The 10,925-nt window shown below is 50.2% G+C and overlaps 1 pseudogene; it reads right to left on the bottom strand.

Moving 5' to 3' along the window:
* Positions 1-529: 529 nt before the first annotated feature.
* LOC149874568 (uncharacterized) lies at positions 530-9,798 on the bottom strand (annotated as a pseudogene).
* Between the last annotated feature and the right edge of the window lie 1,127 nt (positions 9,799-10,925).

The raw sequence follows: 10,925 nt of genomic DNA, 5'->3' as shown, positions 1-10,925 counted from the left end.
GTAGCTCAACAGTCACTAAGGGCACTCTTTAAAAGGCTACCCTGCACCTTATTCCCTGGCCACATGCTTCTCTGGCCCACAGCAGTCTACAGCCTGTTGGCACAGCCCTCCAAGACACTTTCCACAGAGCCTGTGCCCAGTGCACCATGGCTAATCCTTGCCCAGGCTGTGGAACTGACAATGAGTGCTTTGGGTTGCTGCATTCTCCACACTCCACAGCCACAGTGACCATCATCTGGCCCAGGCAGACCTCAGCCTTGTCCGCACCAACCTGCCACATGGCCACACAGCTAGATTCAGGGCTCAGCCTGTGGCCTGCTGCCCCTAGGCCATCAGCTACCAGGCCCTGGGCTGCCTCCCAGACCCTGGGAGCATCACTGGTGCTGACTATGAGCTTCTGGGGCTCCAGCACCACAGCTTCTGGGCCCACCCTACCAGCTGAGACTGGTGACACCATGTCATCCAGAGTACCTGGGACGATGATCAGTGACTGCACTTTTTCTGGATGACCCCAACCACATTCCAGGAGTCACTCTATCAGCTCAGCTTGCCTCTGGATCATCATCCCACCACCATGCACCTGCTCCTCTCCATGGACTCCTGGGTAGCCATCACCCTCCTCAAGCTCGCCACACCCACCAACCTGCAGTACATCAGCCACCTGTTTGGGGTAGGCAAGGTGACCACCAGGGAGGCTGTTTCGAATGTCTGAAGTACCCTCCATGATAAGCTGGGTCACACCGTGCTCGGAGTTGCTAACCCCCTGGAGGTGGTAGTGGGATTCTGAACACTCAGTGTATCAGCACACACATCCCTGTCACCTGCCTGCCCCAGGCAGACTACCCATACTACAGCCAGCAGGGCTTCTACTTTGCCATGTTGAAACCATGGTGCACCATCAAGGTGCCTTCACAAACATCTACACCAGTTGGGCTGGCAGTGCCAACAATGCACATATTTTCCAGAACTCCACCCTGCCAACCCTAGTGGAGAGCAGCTGCTTCATGCCAGTTGATACTCTTCCCCTCCTCCTGGAAGCCCTCTCTGGAGAGGTGCCCTGGATCAGGGTCCCTGCTGTGCATGGCCTGGGCCTGAAGCATGCTTCTAGTCAGAGTCATCCAAGTGCTTGAATGTGCCAAGGGGTGCCCCACCCACTACATCTTACTGCTGCTGATTGGCATGGTGCCCCAGGCACAGCAGAGAATGTGGCACAGGGCTATGAGCTTACTCACCACCCTAGGAAAGCCCATGCTTCCTCACAATGTGTGAGGAGATATCTGGAGAGATATCTCTGCCTATGCTATGAGTTCCTGATCCCCATGGCTGAGGAAGAGACCACTGCTGTCATTGATGAGTTTTTCTGCATGTGACAGGCTGCTGACCACTCAGTAAAGTCCTGAACTACCTCCCATCTCCCTGCATGTTGGGAGGGGAAACTCCAGTGGGCGGTCGAGGAGCTCAGCCAGGCAGGGTAGGGAAGGGATAGAAGATGGAATCCCCACACCTTGTGTGGGGCCCCTGGCTCCAGGCATGCAGTCCAGAGGTGGGCAGGCTAGCTGGCATGGGCACAGATGGCTGTGGTGTCCCCTTCCCCCCAGTCCTTTTCCTTGTGTGGGGCTTACTAGATGGGTATGGCAGGTGTTCCTGGCAGTTGATTTCTATCTCCAGTGGCAGCAAGGTGTTCCATCTGCTTGCACTGTCCTGGGGCATGGAGGCACAGTGCCTAGAAACTTGATGCCACCCCAGCCTGTCCTCCATGCTGAGGGTACACTGTCAGAGTTGGCAGAGCAGGTGTTGGTCTGGACTGCCTGAACTGCCAGATGAGGCCACAGGCAGGGAACACACTGGAACCTGCCACTGATGCCCTAAGAGGCCCTCCCCAAAAGACACATCATGGGTTGTGGCCCATGATGCAGATCCACTGGGCTTGCAGGGCCTTGACCTTCACATGGCACCGCTGGCTGATCTGCTGGTGGCTACGATCCTGCATACAGTCTTCCATCTCCACATAGATATACATGTTTGACCAGCTGACCTGGCCAAACTGGCGCTGTACCTCTGTGTTATTCCAGACTGCAATAAGTGTGACAGGCCAGCTAGGTGCTGTGATTGTATCAGCCATTAGGCTGCTGGGTTCAGGATCAAGGAGGTGAGCTGGAAGTGAAATAAAGGCAAATTTACTTATAGCTTAGCATACAACAGTTAACAGAAAGATTAATGTGACAAACAAATAGTATAGTAATAAAGAGCTAATAGTAAATAATAACAACAGATAGACAAAATGACAAAGAGTTCCCACATGGGGTTGGCGACTTATCGGCAGTCCCTCTGTGCTAGGTGCATGCCGAGTTGTTCCTGCGAAGTCAGGCCTCCCCGATCAACACTGTCTGAGGGGTCATCAGGAAGATCCCTTGGTCAGGATCCAGTCCTCACTTACACTGGGAGTCTGGGGTCCAGGTTTGACACAGCAATGGTCCTTCTGTCCTGTCCTTCAAAGTGGTTATTTGACATGCACATTCCTTTATGTCTTCTCTTATGCTAATCTGTTGGCTTTAGAGACACTCACAATGTTGCCCTATAGCTGTTACCCTATGGGATTAAAAGGTGTTAGAAATTATCATGAAAACTTACTGCCCGAACTCGGGTTCACCCAATAAACACATTACTTTGAGTTTTGAAATTAGCATTACTCTGCCCAAGCTCAACCCCTTGGTTTCTTATTCCTTGGATTCCTTGAAATATGCTAATTATATTAGGTAGTCAGATCTTGTTATGGCTGACCTTTAAAAAACCTGTTAGATAAGCTAATCTTGTATTTTTGCTTATTTTTGGGACCCAGTCAGTCCCACAATCAGTGCAAACAGTTAGATTCAACACTTTGGTTAAATTGTAACAGACAAATTCCACTTGTGGGTTGCAAACTTTGCATGAGCTAATCTTAACTGCTCAGCAATTGCCTGGATGTCTCCAAGAGCATATATTTATTGCTCATGATAGTAACCCCTCTGGTTCTGGCCACCACAGACGAGGTCCACAGTCTCCTGCTCAGCCCAGTTGAGGCCGCAGTGCTGTGTTACTGGCATCCAGCCAGCTACCATGGCAGCTGCTGCCAGAAGCCTCAGGGGCTCAGGCCAGGGCTCTGGGTACAGGTGTGGTGTGGCATATGCCCACAGCTGAGGGGCACAGTGCCGAGAAGGCAGGGAGCTTGTGGCACAGGCCCTGGGGGGCAGAGCTAGGGTCTGTGGGGCTGCTGTGGCTGGCACATGGCCACACTTGTGGGACATGGTGCCCAGGGGCCTGCAGCTGATGGCACAGGCCCTGGGAGGTCAGGCCAGGGGTTTGGAGGCCACTCTGGGACAACCAAGGAGTCATTCCTGCCCTGTGGCTAGAGAAACTGCCAGCCACGTGGCTCTGCCCCAAGCAGAAGGCTGGCTACCTGCTGGCTGGGGTAACTGGATGCAGTTTGCACCCAATGTCAGTGTCTACTTATACACTATTGCACATTAACTAATGTGTCATTTATCTAGTACCTGTATTTGTTGATACAATCAAATGGTGCATTAGACTTATTTAATGCACAGTAAATCCCATGCACGTGTAGACAATGATACTGTGCTGCACATTAGATTAGTCTAATGCACAGCAAAGTGTCTTCTGTAGACACACCCATTATAAGTGAGACCACCAGAATCTCGCTCTGTATGAGCTATGTGAACCAGGCTCAGTCTTTTTAAAATGAAGTCTTGATTCTGAGTGACAATGACTGGAGAAATTTCAATACAGAGTAGCCCTTCTACAGCTTCAGATTCTAAAGGAATAGCTCCTGTGTTACAGTATATCTCTCACTGGCAAAATACTGAATATAACTGCACATCTCTGCATGTTCCCTCTTGCCCTTGCTATTACCAAGCAGTAGTGAGGGCGGACAAAAAATAAATCCCATTCAGGGTCGTGTTGTGAAGTTGTTCAGCTCATTATCTTTACTGTTACTGTATTAAGTGTACTGCATGCCATCCACACTGGTGAGTGGTACTTTTTTCATCCTCAATACAGCAAATCTCAGTAGTATTGACAATTGTATGTTCATTCACTAGACTATAAAACTACGATAAAGACTCTTAAGCAAACCAGATTTGTTTACTCAGCAGGTAGAGATGATCAACATTTTGTCTTTTGTATATAAAAATGACAAAGCTAGAATGACCTTGAGACCCACAGTTTGTAAGATCTAATTGGATTAATGTGTGTTGACTACTAATGATTCTTTCTAGTAGACCATAAATCAGATTCTCACTGGCTGTAGTAAAAAATGAAGGGTCAGATCCTTGACTTGTATGAATCAACATAGCTCCAGTGACTTCAGTCAAGCTACAGTGAATTACACTAAATGAGGGTTTGGCCCAGAACTCTCAAACATGTCAACTTGACAAGTAGAAAGCTTAAGGGCATCTATACATGTGACGAACCTCTGCTCTGACATGTGCTAATAAGTGATTAAACAAGTCTGCTGCAAGTCTACTGAAGTGTGCTAATTAGTACACTCCAGTGACCTCCACACCATGTGTATTCAGTGTCCCCACATTTCAAAATGGTACCTCTCAGAGCCACTCTAATTAAACCACCTCCCCCTTTCCCCCCACACCAGAGGATGTGTATATATGCCCTAAGGTATTCTCTGAAAAATGCAAAAAAAGGTGTACAAAGTTTAGGCCTGATACATTTGCCCATTTATTCCTGTTTTACACTGGCAATTTAATTGATTATAAGAGTAATACTTCTGTAAAACCTGAATGCTGTACTGGTAAATCTGGTATTTTAGTTATCACCTCATATTCACTGGCATCCCATAATCCTTTAGCAGATATAAATGTGAAGAAATTATAACATCATAATTTTCTATCAACCAGACCTTTTCCCCCCTTAAAGCAAAACTCTTTGTTGACTCAGTTACAACCAGACTTAACGTTTAATTGCCATGTGAATTTATGTGTATTATTTTGCTTATTTATCAATTTACTTTTTTAAGAGCTTCAATTTTTTGAACAACAGGTAAATATGAATGCTCCAACGAACTGTGCTTGGGAGATAACATAAGCCTTGCCTACATATACATCACTTGGTGTTTCCATGCACTAGGGGAAAATGTGTATTTCAGGTGTTCTCTGCATGTGCATGGCAGGAGGCATGATTGTGGGATTATACATTAGAACCTGATCTCAGGCTCCCCCTGCACTGGCAAGAAGCAAGCTCCCATGGCTGAGAGCCCCCTCAGTTGAGGAAGCACCCTCAGTTGAGGGTTTCTCAGCCATGGGGCAACCCACATACCTCTGCGGCAAAGAGATCACAGCTGCCATGGTCTCCCAAGTGTGGGGATTTCATGCACACCCAAGCCTAGGCAATCACAGGAGCTATGACCCTCCAGGCCTGCAGGTTTCATTCAAGAGTCAGTAGCTACTGAGGATGAGAGTCCCCTCAGTGCTGGAACTCCCTGCCTCAACCTGGTATGGTGCACCCTTAGTGCTGAGAGCCCGCACAACTGATAGGGCTCCCAGCCACAGGAGAGACTCTGCTACACATGCAAATTAAAGCTTGATAGCAACTAGCTATAACATTAATACACATTGTCCATGTCTAACTTTATAGCTAGTTGGAGCAGCGATAGCTACTTTCAAATGTAGCTTATCTTAAGTTAACTGTGCAATTAACCAGTTTCATAGTTTCATAGTTTCTAGGGTCAGAAGGGACCTGAGCAGATCATCTAGTCCAACCCCCTGCCATGGCAGGAAAGAGTAATGGGGTCAAACAACCCCAGCAAGGTGTTCATCTAATCTCCTCTTAAAGACCCCCAGGGTAGGGGCCAGCACCACTTCTCTTGGAAGTTGGTTCCAGACCCTAGCTGCCCTGACCAGGAAGTAGCGCCTCCTGATATCTAGCCTAAATCTACCCTCTACCAGCTTGTGACCATTATTCCTGGTCACTCCAGGCAGTGCTTGGGGGAACAGGGACTTCCCCAGTGCCTGCTGATCCCCCCTCACTAGTTTGTAACAGGCCACTAGAATCCCCCTCAGCCTTCCCTTGTGGAGGCTGAACAGGTTCAGGTCCTGTAGCCACTTCTCATAGGGCCTACCCTGCTGCCCCCTGATCATATGAGTGGCCTGCCTCTGGACCCCCTCCATGTTGTCCACATCCCTCTTGAACTGCGGCACCCAGAACTGGATGCAGTGCTCCAGCTGCGGCCTGACCAGTGCCGCATAGAGGGGGAGGATCACCTCCTTGGACCTGCTCGAGATGCATCTGTGGATGCATGACAAGGTGCGGTTGGCCTTCCTAACTGCCTGCCCACACTTCCGGCCCACGTTCATCTTGGAGTCAATGATGACTGCAAGATCCTTTTCTGCCTCTGTACTGACAAGAAGGGAGTTTCCCAACCTGTAGGTATGGTGCCGGTTGTTCCTCCCCAGGTGCATCACTTTGCAATTGTCAGTGTTGAATCCCATCCTGTGCTCATCCACCCACCCTTGTAACCTGTCTAGGTCCGACCGTAGCCTATTGCTCCCTTCTAGAGTGCCCAAATCCCCCCACATCTTAGCATCATCAACAAAGTTGAACAGGGTGCTTTTTACCCCCTCGTCCAAGTCACTGATGAAGATGTTGAACAGTGCGGGCCCAAGGACGGAGCCCTGTGGAACCCCACTGCCCACATCCCTCCAGGATGAAAATGACCCATTCACCACCACTCTCTGGGTGCAGCCTTCCAGCCAGTTGGCAACCCAATTGACTGTGTGGGTGTCGACGCCACAGTCCCCCAGTTTCTTAATGAGAATAGGGTGAGAGACAGTGTCGAAGGCCTTCTGAAAGTCCAGGAAGACTATGTCCACTGCTATCCCTGCATTTAATGATTTGGTCATCTGATTATAGAAGGCCACCAGGTTGGTCTGACAGGACCTGCCACTGATGAACCAGTGTTGGTTGCCCCTAAGCATGAAATCCCCTGCTGGACCCTCCTGGATGTGTGCCAGCATAATTTTCTTGAACAGCTTGCCTAGGATCGAAGGAAGACTAACTGGCCTATAGTTTCCCAGGTCCTCCTTCTTCCCCTTTTTGAAGATGGGAACCACGTTGGCCCTCTTCCAGTCCTCTGGCACCACACCAGAGCACCATGAGTGCTCGTAAAGCCGCGTCAGGGGTTCTGCAATGACCTCAGCCAATTCCTTTAGTACTCTAGGGTGGAGATCGTCTGGACCGGATGGCTTGAATACGTCCAATCCCTCCAGAAGCTCCCTAACTAGTTCCTCACTAACCCTTGGCCTAGGTGCACCTCCCCCGGGGCCCGAGGGGGGCCCAGCAGGGAGGTGGCTTTTCTGGTCCCTGCTTAGGAAGATGGAGGCAAAGAAATCATTAAATATGTTGGCTTTATCGTCTGGTGTGACGACCAAATTTCCTACCGTGTCCTGCAGGGGTCCCACATTACCCGGAACCTTCTTTTTACCCCCTATGTATTTAAAGAAGGACTTCTTATTGTCCTTAATCTGGGAAGCTAGTCCCAGTTCCATATCTGCCTTGGCCTTCCTGACTGCCTCCCTACATCCCTGAGCAACTGCAGTATAGTCATCCCTGGTGATGTCCCCTCTTTTCCACTGGGTATACGCCTCCCTTTTAGCTAGCAGACATTCCCGGATGCTTTTGGTGAGCCATGGGGGCTTGTGTGCCCTCTTGCTCCCTTTGATCCTCATTGGTATTACCTCTCTTTGGGCTTGGAGGATTGTCTCCTTGAGGAGTGACCACTCTCCTTGGACACCTGGCTCCCCTCCCCTCTGGGACCTCAGTGCTTCCCTAACTATTCTCTTTAGCTCGGTGAAGTTTTCCCTCCTGAAATCTAGGGTTGCTACCTTGCTGCAGGCATTTGCCACCTTGTGCTGGACGGTGAATTCCAGCAGGCGATGATCACTGTTGCTCAGGTGGTCAAGCACCCTCAGCCCCCTCACCAGGTCATCTCCCATGGCCAGCACCAGGTTCAACAAGGCATCTCCCCTGGTGGGGCTGTGCACCTCCTGGGTTGGATGGAGGTCATGCATTCTGGCTAAGAACCTACGCGAGCGGTCAGACCTGGCTGACTGCTCTTCCCAGCAGATGTCCAGGAAGTTCAGGTCCCCCATGACTACCACATCCTTAGGCTTCATTACCTCCGTGAGCTGACCTAAGAATTCTTGGTTGAGCTCTTCCCCTTGGTTGGGTGGTCTGTAGTAGACCCCCACTGTTAAGTCTCTTTCCCCTCGACTGCCCTGTAATTTAACCCAAAGCACTTCAGAGTTCCCATCCTCTGATTCTTTATTAATTGATGAGGATGTGTATTTCTCCTTAATGTAGAGTGCCATGGCCCCACCTTTCCTCCCTGTCCTATCCCTCCTGTACAGCCTATAGCCCTTGACATTAACCGCCCAGTCATGTGTTGAGTCCCACCATGTTTCAGTGATCCCCACTATGTCTTGGTTGGTGTCAGCCAGTAGAAGGGTGAGTTCCTCCTGCTTGTTTCCCATACAACGGGCATTGGTGTAGAGGCATTTGAGGCCTCTTGAGGATGTGTGTACTGGCCCCCTAATTACATCATTGCCCTGGCCCTTGTCACTTACCTGTGTATACGTTTTGCTCATTGGTCTAGGCTGGGCTGTACTTGTGGGTGTTGCTTGGTTTGGCAGACTGATGATTCTTCCACCCTCGTCTTCCCCTTCCCCCGACGAGCTTAGTTTAAAACCCGCCAGAGGAGGTCCACTAACCTAGAAGAAAACACATGATTTTGGGGAAAGGTGGAGCCCATCCCATCCAAGCATGTCTCTCATCATGATGTGCCAGTCATGGCTGAGGAAGCCAAAGCCCGCCTCGAGACACCATACCTGAAGCCGCCAGTTGGTCTCCACGATGCACGTTTCATGCCATCTCCCACGTCCACTCACTGGTAGGATAGAAGTGAAAACCACCTGTGTGCCCATCTCCTTTAGCACACAGCCCAGAGCATGATAGTCCTCCATCAGGCAATCAGGGCTTCTCCTGGCCGCATAATTAGTACCCACATGGACTAGGACTATGGGGTAGTAATTGGTGGGCTCGATCACGGTTTGGAGCATCCCTTTCATGTACTGAATCTTCACTCCAGGTAGGCAGTAAACCTCGTGTGCCGAGGGGTCCTGGCAACAGATGGGGCCCTCTGTACCTCTCAGGATGGAGTGACCTATGACGATCACGTGACCCTTTCCCCTCCTGGCCTGCTTGTCTCCTTCGGCCTGCACAGGAAGCGGAGAGCGTGGAGTTGCCTCCTCCCCAGTGTCCTCCTCTCCTTCCTTCTCCTCTGCAGTTGCCAGGGCCTCATACCTGTTCTCCAGCTGGACTGGAGGAACTGGTACTGCTGTGTTACGAGCAGCCCTGGTTTGGGAGGTGATCGTCTGCCACTCTGCGGTGGAGCGCACTTCCTGAGGTGCATCATCCTTGGGTGTACAACCCTGCAGGGAAAGAAAATATCTGTCAATTTCTTCCTACACCTCCCTGATTCCCCTCAGCCTGCTAACCTCCTCCTGGAGCTCCCTCACCTGTGCCTCCAGGGCCCTAAGGCGGGTGCCTGCAGGACAAGTGTGGGGATCCCCAGTCCCTACCCCCCAAGGCCCTGCTGGACAACTCCTGCAGGCCCGGGGGTTGAGTGATGCCAGCCCCCCCCGTGGGCTCTGTCTGGGTGGAGGCCTCAGACAAGCCCCAGGAAGGCTGGGCCCCCCGGGCAGGGGCCCTGGCAGCACTCCGTGTCAACACCATCGTAGGAGTTGCTTCCCTGTCTTTGGCTGAGTGCAGTGCCTTTGCCCCGCGCTAGCAGGAGTCTGCCCCTTGGCCCTTCCCATTTGCTCGCCGGCGCGAACGCTAATGCAAACGCTGGTGCACTCTTACAGAATGAGCCTGTTTGCACGGCTCAGGAGCACAGCTCCCTACCCGATCAGCTAAGAGGGATCCAGGGGGCTTCCCCTCTGGATCTGGCTTAGCTGCGTCGGTCCCTCTGCCCCGCTTACCTTAGGGGGATCAGCTGTTGCTGCCCCCGCTGCTGCTACATTTGCCTCTGCTGCCGCTGCTGCTCTCGCCTCTGCTCTGGGTCCAGTAAGGGGGCACACGTGTGTGCAAGACACACGTGTGCCTGTGTCCCTCCTCTCCCCACTGCTCCTGGCTCCCAAGGAGTTAATTGCATGATATTTGTAACATACAGGGGAGCCTCGGATTCATAAAACAGTCTGGGCATGTGATATATTCATTCAGAAAGAGTGAAAATAATATCCCAAGCAAGTTTACATGTAAAATAAATGTGTTCAAATGGAAATGTATTTTATGTACAAGTGAATCCACTTTCAGTTCCAAATCTCAACCTATGGAGTAGATTGTATCAGATCCTAGCCACTAAAATATTCTTTTCTGGGAAAGTGTAATCTATATGAGACTCACTTAATTATTTGTTTAGCCCAGAAAAGATATGTCAAAACAAGTCCCTGAGTGGGACAAGTCCTAATTGTTCACAGCAGAAGTTGAAGGGATGGGTTTGTTTCAGGTTTTTTTTAAATAAAAACCTAAAACTCTCTGATTTGCAAATTCCTTTTCTCTGAGCATTGAAGTAGGATGGAAGGGTGGTCAAAGAGGGTTTTTAATAAAGTGGGTATAGTGTCTAGTGTCTATCTTTATAGCTGATGTAGCTAAGCATAGTCCCATGGATTATAATGGATCTACACTATTTATTCAGTGAAGAAAAATGGGTGCCTGTATACATGCAAGGAGGCTGCTTTGATGCACTGTAATTACAATGCATTGGAGTAGACTTGATTAACTGAGACTGCTGGTGCATGCTAATTAGTGCAGGGACAGTGGTACAGAAGACACTGTGGGTGCTTTAATTAGAGTGGCTC

This window comes from Crocodylus siamensis, chromosome 1, assembly GCF_052110815.1.
Source record: "Crocodylus siamensis isolate JL-2025a chromosome 1, ASM5211081v1, whole genome shotgun sequence".
NCBI classification, from domain to species: Eukaryota; Metazoa; Chordata; order Crocodylia; family Crocodylidae; genus Crocodylus; species Crocodylus siamensis.
This window is presented reverse-complemented; position numbering and strand designations above follow the sequence as displayed.